Raw genomic sequence first — 8,184 nt, 5'->3', positions numbered from 1 at the left:
TTGCATACATACACATACACACACACACATACACACACACACACACACCCCCTGATGCTCAGATAAATGGAGGAGCTAGGGCCAAGAACCAAGTTTTTGAATTCTACTTTGGCCCTCTTTTCATTGTTGCTCCTTTATAAAGTCCATGACCAGATTTCATAAACTGTATAAAAGTAAAGGATCATAGTCTGCTATTTCTTACATACGCAAAAGCAGTATATCTATCATTTTAGATACTACACCTGAAATATAACTTACAAATAATTGGGAAGCAAGATTAGGAACCAGAAGAAGAAGAATATGAAGAAGAAGGAGGAGGAGGAGGGAAAGAATGGCAAACATGTACTGATGGTAGATACTTGCCAATTTTTCTCCTTATTGTCTTTCCATTTGTGTTGCTATAAAGGAATACCAAGGCTGGGTAATTTATAGAGAAAAGAGGTTTGTTTGGCTCACAGTTCTGCAGGCTGTATGAGAAGCATAGCACCAGCATCTGCTCAGCTTCTGATGAGGGCTTCAGGCTGCTCTCATTTATGGTGGAAGGCAAAGGGGAGCCGGCTTATGTAGAAATCACAATGTGAGAGCAAAAGTGGGAGAAAGGGGTGGGGAGGTGCCAGGCTCTTTTCAACAATCAGTTATCCTGGGGAAATAATAGAGCAAGAACTCACTCATTACCCAAGCACGGCACCAAGCCATTCATGAGGGATCTGCCCCCATGACCAAAACAGCTCCCACCAGGCCCACCTCCAACATTGAGGATCAAATTTTAACCTGAGATTTGGAGGGGCAAATATCCAAACAAATATCATTTATGTAATCCCTAAAACTACCTATGAGGTATATATTTCTTTTAGCCTCATTTTGCAAATGAATAAACCAATGCTCAGGTAACCTTCCAAAGTCATTTAGCCAGTAAGTTGCAGAACAAGGATCAAGTCAAGGTTTGTCTGATCTAGAGCACACACTCTTCTCTACTCTTCCATGAAGCTTCAACCAGTGGCAACGCTGTTTTAAATGCTGATCCATCCCATTATCTCAGACCTGCCCAAACACAGAGTAAATAAATAGCATGAGGCCACAGCCTGACGCATTGCAAATATAGCCTCCCTTCAGCTTTGATTTGCCGTATGGTCTCGGGTAAGGCTCTCCTTCATGTTCTTCCTCTGTTAACAGTGAATGGCAATATCAGGGCTAACTCACTGGCTATTTGCCTCTGATTTACCACCATTACACCTGGCCACCAAAAGGGCAGACCACTGACCAGAAAAGTAGACCTTTCCCTCTGACTTTGTTTAATAGCTTATAATGAAAGATGACATGTAAATCCCTATTATTACCTAATTAACTGTAGTGGATAATATTTTTCATATTGTAGGCCTGAAGGCAGAAACTGAAATTCAATGCTGGTATAAGCAGTGGTGTTTTTTGAAATATTCTTCACAATATAGCATATTTCCCCGCAAGTAGTTTAGTTGTTCTTACCAGCTTTGTGTTGTCTTCATAACATACCAGAGGCATTAATCCATATTATGGACTCGGAACTTTCCTTTTCTCTGCTTAAAGTCTAAGCAATTTTCAACTTATAAAACTTAAAAGTGCCTGAAACCACAAAACTTTTTTCAGCGCCCATAACTAAAAAAGAGCTGACTTTCCCCCCCCGAGATTTTTATAAGAACTTTGCTCATAGGCTGATGCTTATTAACTGGAGTTCTTTATCCTGACCAACTTTTAATTTCCTGAAAATTGGGGCCTATAATGTGGAGAAGACGCAAACAAATCCTAATCTAGGATGATGAGCTGGATGGGTAGATGAGTAGATGACTGCTACCCGAAGATTATAATGTCCACAGGTTTTTTTTTCTTCCAATTAAGTGTAGATGTGATTATCTGAACATGCAGAAGTATTCCTTTAGTAATTGTGCTAGACTAACAATCTAAATTTATTTTATATAATATTCTTTTTAATAACAGCGTCTATTAAAGACATCTGTCGAAAGTCTGTAAAGCTTATTTCGTGGGTAGGCAGCATAAAAGTGTCCTTTAAGAATTCTGTTTTCAGTTTAATGTTATGGGCTGTTAAGGAGAAGGTTTATGGGTGTAACATTATTAGTTGGAATTTGACTCAAATTGAAATCAGGCCCAAGAATTTACTTATCCATAATATTATGAAGGTCTTTTTAAAACATTAAAAAGTTTAACTAAACAAGAATATTAGTACAATTTAATGTTTTACCTGCAGTTCTCAAGGCCATTCAAAACACTTTCTAATCACCAGATTTCAAATTCATATGTTAGCCCATCTCTCATACTACAAGGCTTTTAAAAATCAGAGATTTATTATATCTGGCCAATACTTTAACTGTGACAGAAAAGGGAATATATATTTGCTGAATTATGTGACTATAAATGAAAAGGAGAAAAATCCCATATGTCATGCACCCTTTGTTAGGATTTGAGGCAGTAGCTGATCCATGGGGATGGTGCTAGAATGGGGAGCCACAGGGCCCCAACCCAGGCTTGGCCTGGACAGAAGCCACCATCCCTAACATCATTGCCAACTAGAAATTAATCACCCTAATCACCCTACCCATTGGCTAGGCTTAGCATTCCTATAATTTTATTTTAAAACCTCAATGATCAAGATTAAAAGAAAGCAATAAAACATATCAAATTTTTACTAGAGCAGTTTGAAGAGCACCCCATTCTCCATGTCTGTGGTCTTGACACTTCTTTTGGCATCGCTATTAGTGACATGAGGAATAATTCACCACTGTCAGGGAATTTGGCTGTTTCATCACCTACATAAGAGACCTGCATAACTCCATGGTGATTGCTGTCTAGATGAATTATGTGTATCCTTCATGCACTTTTTGATTGAACAGTGATAACAAATAATGCATTATCCTGTGCCACTGTTGAAGATGAACCTGCTATTTTTTCTTACCGAGCAGTCAGAGAAAGACCTTATAGAGGCATTTAAAATGACATCATGACACCAATCCCAATTTATTACAATCAGTAAGAAGCAATTGCCAGGCCAGATTAAATATAATAAAGGTAAATCTCAGTGACAACACATTCTATTGTTTAGAGCTGGTGCTAATTGGTCATCAAGTACTTAGAAAAGCACAGATTAAAGAATGCCCAAACTGTGGCTGATAAAATTTATGTTATAATTTCATATTCACACCTGCCAGTAGGGATCTACTAGCTTTGCCATTCATTTATTCATTCATTCAACACATACTGTCGCACACCCACTAGATGCCTGAGCCCGGCACTAGTGATTCAGCAATAAACCAGACAAATAGGGTCATGGCTCTCCAATGGCTTATAGGCAGTTGGGAAGACAGAATTTGAGTACAGCTGACTCGAACAATATGAGTTTGAATCTGCACAGGTCCACTTATACATGGACTTTCTTCTGCCTCTGCCCTCCCCCCTCCACAGAGACAGCAAAACCAACTCTTCCTCTTCCTCCTCCTCTTCAGGCTACTCAGCATGAAGACGACAAGGAAGAAGACATTTAGGATGACCCACTTCGGCTTAATGAATAGTAAATATATTTTCTCTTCCTGATAATTTCCTAATAAGATTTTCTTTCTCTAGCTTACTTTATTGTAAGAATACAGTATATAATATACATAACATACAAGGTATGTGTAAGTGACTATGTCATCAGTAAGGCTTCTAGTCAACAGTAGGCTACTAATAGTTAAGTTTGGGGGGAGTCAAAAGTTATACATGGATTTTCAACTGTGCAATGGTGCTGATGTCCCTGACCCCTGCATTGGTCAAGGGTCTAGAGTATTTACAAGTGTGAAGAATATTGGGAAGAGACAGGCAGGATACTCTAGAAGCATGTCGCAGGAAAACCTAAGCCAGTCAGAGTCAGAAAGGCTTCATAAAAGAAATGATGTTTAAACTCAGATCTAAAGGACAGGAGAGACCGGGTATCGTGGCTCATACCTGTAATCCCAGCACTTTGGGAGGCCAAGGCTGGCAGATCACTTGAGGCCAGGAGTTCGAGACCAGCCTGGCCAACATGGCAAAACCCTGTCTCTACTAATAATACAAAAATTAGCCAGGCATGGTGGCGCATGCCTGTAATCCCAGCTACTGGGGAGGCTGAGTTGGGAGAATCGCTTGAACCCAGGAGGTGGAGGTTGCAGTGAGCTGAGATTGCACCACTGCACTCCAACCTGGGTGACAGAGCGAGACTCTGCATTAAAAAAAAAAAACGGACATGAGACTGGAGAGGGAGCACCATCAGGCAGAGGGAAAGAGAAGCACAAAGTCCCTCAGACAGACAGGAGACACAGGGCAAACCTGAGAAACAGAAAACTCCACTGTGGGTGTGACATAGACAGGGAGGGGGAAGCTGGCCTTACGTGAAGTTTATTGATGCTCCAAGCTGAGCCGTGAACAATAAACCAAGAGGAAAAAAAAGAATTATTATATCACTAAGACTTTATTATAGTATTATTACAGAGGCATGGAGAATCTTAAAACTTTTCTTTAATGAGGTATATTTTATATACCGAGGAACACACACACACACATACATACACACAGTCATGCACTGCATAACAACAGTTCAGGGTTCAGTCAATGACAGACCACATATACAACAGTGGTCCCATAAGATTATAATGGAGCTGAAAAATTCCTATCGCCTAGTGTCATAGCCATCATAATGTCATAGGGCAACGTGTTACTCACAAATTTGTGGTGATGCTGGTGGAAACAAACCTACTGAGCTGCCAGTTATATAAAAATATTGCACATACAATTATGTACAGTACATAATACTTGATAATCATAATAAATAACTGTGTTACTAGTTTATGTATTTACTATACTTTTTATTATTATTTTAGATTATACTTCTTCTACTTATTTAAAAAAAAAAAGCTAACTGCAAAACAGCCTCACGCATGTCCTTCTGGAAGTATTCCAGAAGAAGGCATTGTTATCATAGAGATGACGTGTGTTGTTGCCCCTGAAGACCTTTCAGAGGGACAAGTTATGGAGGAGGAAGACAGTGATGTTGATGATTCTGACCCTGTGTAGGCCTAGGTTAATGTGTGTTTGTGTCTTCATTTTTGTTGTTGTTTGAGACAGAGTCTTGCTCTGTTGCCCAGGCTGGAGTACAGTGGCACGATCACAGCTCATTGCAGCTTCAACCCCTTGGGCTCAAGCCATTCTCTCACCTCATCCTTCCAAAGTGCTGGGGTTACATGTATGGGCCACTGTACCCAGCCTGTATCTTATTTTTTTACAGAAGTTTTAAAAGTTAAAGAAAATTACATAGAATTAAAGCATTTTAAGGATAAAAAGAAAGAAAAAATATATATATATAATTTTAGGAACAGAGTCTTGCCCTGTAGCTGGAGTGCCATGGCGTGACATTGGCTCACTGCAGCCTCAAATTCCTGGCCTCAAACGATCCTCCCACCTCAGCCTCCAGAGTAACTAGGAATACAGAAGTGCAACACCTTGCCTGACTAATTTTTTTTCTTTTTCTTTTCTTTTTTTTTTTTTTTTTTGTAGACTGTCCCTCACTATGTTGTCCAGGCCAGCCTTGAACTCCTGGCCTTAAGCAATCCTCAAACCTTGGCCTCCTAAAGTGCTCCGATTACAGGGGTGAACCATCATGCTAGACCTGACCTAAAGAAAGAAAATTTTTTTGTACAGAGGTAGGATGTGTTTGTGTTTTAAGTTAAGTGTTATTATAAAAGAGTCAAAAAGCTTTTTTAAAAGTTTGTAAGTTAAAAAGTTACATAAGCTAAAGTTAATTTATTATTGAAGAAAGAAAATTTTAAAAAATGAATTTAGTGTAGCTCAAGTATCCAGTATTTATCAAGTCTACAGCAATGTACAGTAATGTCCTAGGTCTTCACATTCACTCACTACTCACTGACTCACCAGAGCAACTTCCTGTCCTGCAAGCTGTATTCAGAGTAAGTGCCCTATGCAGGTGTACCATTTTTTAATCTTTTATACTGCATTTTTACTATGCCTTTTCTATGTTTCGATATGTTAAGATACACAAATACTTACCATTGTGTTACAATTGCCTACAGTATCATGCTATACAGGTTTGTAGCCTAGAAGTAATAGGCTATACCTAGGTGTATAGTAGGTTACACCATGTAGGTTTGTGTAAGTACACTCTATGATGTTCATACAATGACAAATCACCTAAGAGACACATGATTGTATATACAGTGTGTGTATATATATATAAAATATATATTAAATGTAAATATATAAATATATAATATATATTAAATATATAGGCATATATAAACTATATAAGTATATATAGTTTAAATAACTTATTGAACTATTCATTTTCGGCTCCATTGCTACTTGGAATAAAGATGGGTAGCAAAGGCCAGAGATATTAATGAATAAAAAGAAATTTGAGGATTGCCTCTAGATTTTCAAAATTCATAGTATTTTGCTTCTTTCACCACAAATTGAAGCTTAGCTGTATGTTGAAGTTCTATTCTATTGCCATGAAAGGAAATGTTTATACATCAATGTGGATGAATCTCAACATATTTTGTGCATAAAAGAAAGTCTCAAAAAAATATAGAATGTAATTCAGTTTATATAAAATTCAGAGAAACACACAACTGATAAACTGTTAATAATATACATTTATGTGTAAAATAAATAAAAATGAGAGAAAGGAAATATGTTGAAGAGGGTGTAAAGAGTGATTTAAAAATTACAGTGATGTATTTCTTAAGCTGGTTGATGGCATGACATGATACAAAATAACCATTTTATTATTTTTATTTAACTTATAATTTGATAAATATATACCTATATAGTTTATATATGCCTATATATTTAATATACGAACAATAACTTTGCCAAATAATACCTGATATTTGCAAAAGACTTACTACTTTCTGCAAGGTGATCATTTAAGCTTCACCACAAATGTAGGAAGTAGGCATACCCCAAGTTTTCAGTCCGACAGGTGAGGGAATTGAAGCTTCGAGATATTTGGTGACTTTACTAGGAAGCCCTTGATGTGGCAGAGAGATACAAAAATCCACTGCTTTTCTCTCTCTCTGCTGCATGCCCATGGATTGATGGGAAATAAGAACAAGAAGGAACTACAGGCTTGAATGACTTGAAAATGTTGTGATTGGGTGCGGTGGCTCACACCTGTAATCCCAGCACTTTGGGAGGCCGAGGTGGGCGGATCACTTGAGGTCAGGAGTTCGAGACCAGCCTGGCCAACATGGTGAAACCCATCTCTACTAAAAATACAAAAATTAGCCGAGTGTGGTGGCACACACCTGTAATCCCAGCTACTCAGGAGGCTGAGGTAGGAGAATTGTTTGATCCCGGGAGGTGGAGGTTGTGGTGAGCTGAGATCACGCCACTGCACTCCAGCTTGGGCAACAGAGCGAGACTCTGTCTCAAAAAATAATAATAATAAAAGAAATGAAAACAAATTCCTGGCCTGGAAGTAACATATATCGCTTTTCTTTGTATTCCTGTGGCAGTCATTCTGATGGCCAAACTTAGACGCAAAGGGAACCATAGTCCCTAGCTAAACAGTTGTTTCTCTGCTATGAGAAGAGTGTGCATTTTGGTGGTCAGCTAGCCCTCTCTACTACAGCAGACATGATTCTAAAGGGATCTTTTCTCTTGCCTTGTCTCCCCAAGCCTAAGCCTTTAATGTGCTGTGGTGCCTCCCTTGTCACAGCTCTCACTCCACACTCACTACTTCTCTAAAGATGGCATCAGGGGCTGGGAGAAAGACCTGTGTGCCCACCCAAGTGTTAATGGAGTCAGTCCTTCAATATGGAGAAGTGGTGACAAGCTATGTGCTCTCCACATAAGTCCACAAGAAAGTTAACTCTGTGAAGACAAGCACTCTCCCTGTCTTGTTCACCACTGTATCATCAGCACCTAAAAAGTGCCTGGCACATAGTGGGTGCTCATGAAAATTTGCTAAATGAAAGACTAAATAAATAAATGTTTCTTTTTCTCCCTTCCCATTTAGAAGAAATAGAATATCTCTCTGATCCTTTCATCTGTTCCTCCCAGCCTTTATGTCTTATTGGACACCCACCTGTCCCATCTACAATTATGCCAACATTTTCTATTTTCCCATTAATCACCCCATTCTATTGAACTCTCCTGTTTCTGCTG

The sequence above is a fragment of the Pongo pygmaeus genome, chromosome 3, assembly GCF_028885625.2.
Source record: "Pongo pygmaeus isolate AG05252 chromosome 3, NHGRI_mPonPyg2-v2.0_pri, whole genome shotgun sequence".
NCBI lineage: Eukaryota > Metazoa > Chordata > Mammalia > Primates > Hominidae > Pongo > Pongo pygmaeus.
The sequence above is the reverse complement of the archived record's forward strand: the minus strand, read 5'-3'. Positions refer to the sequence as shown.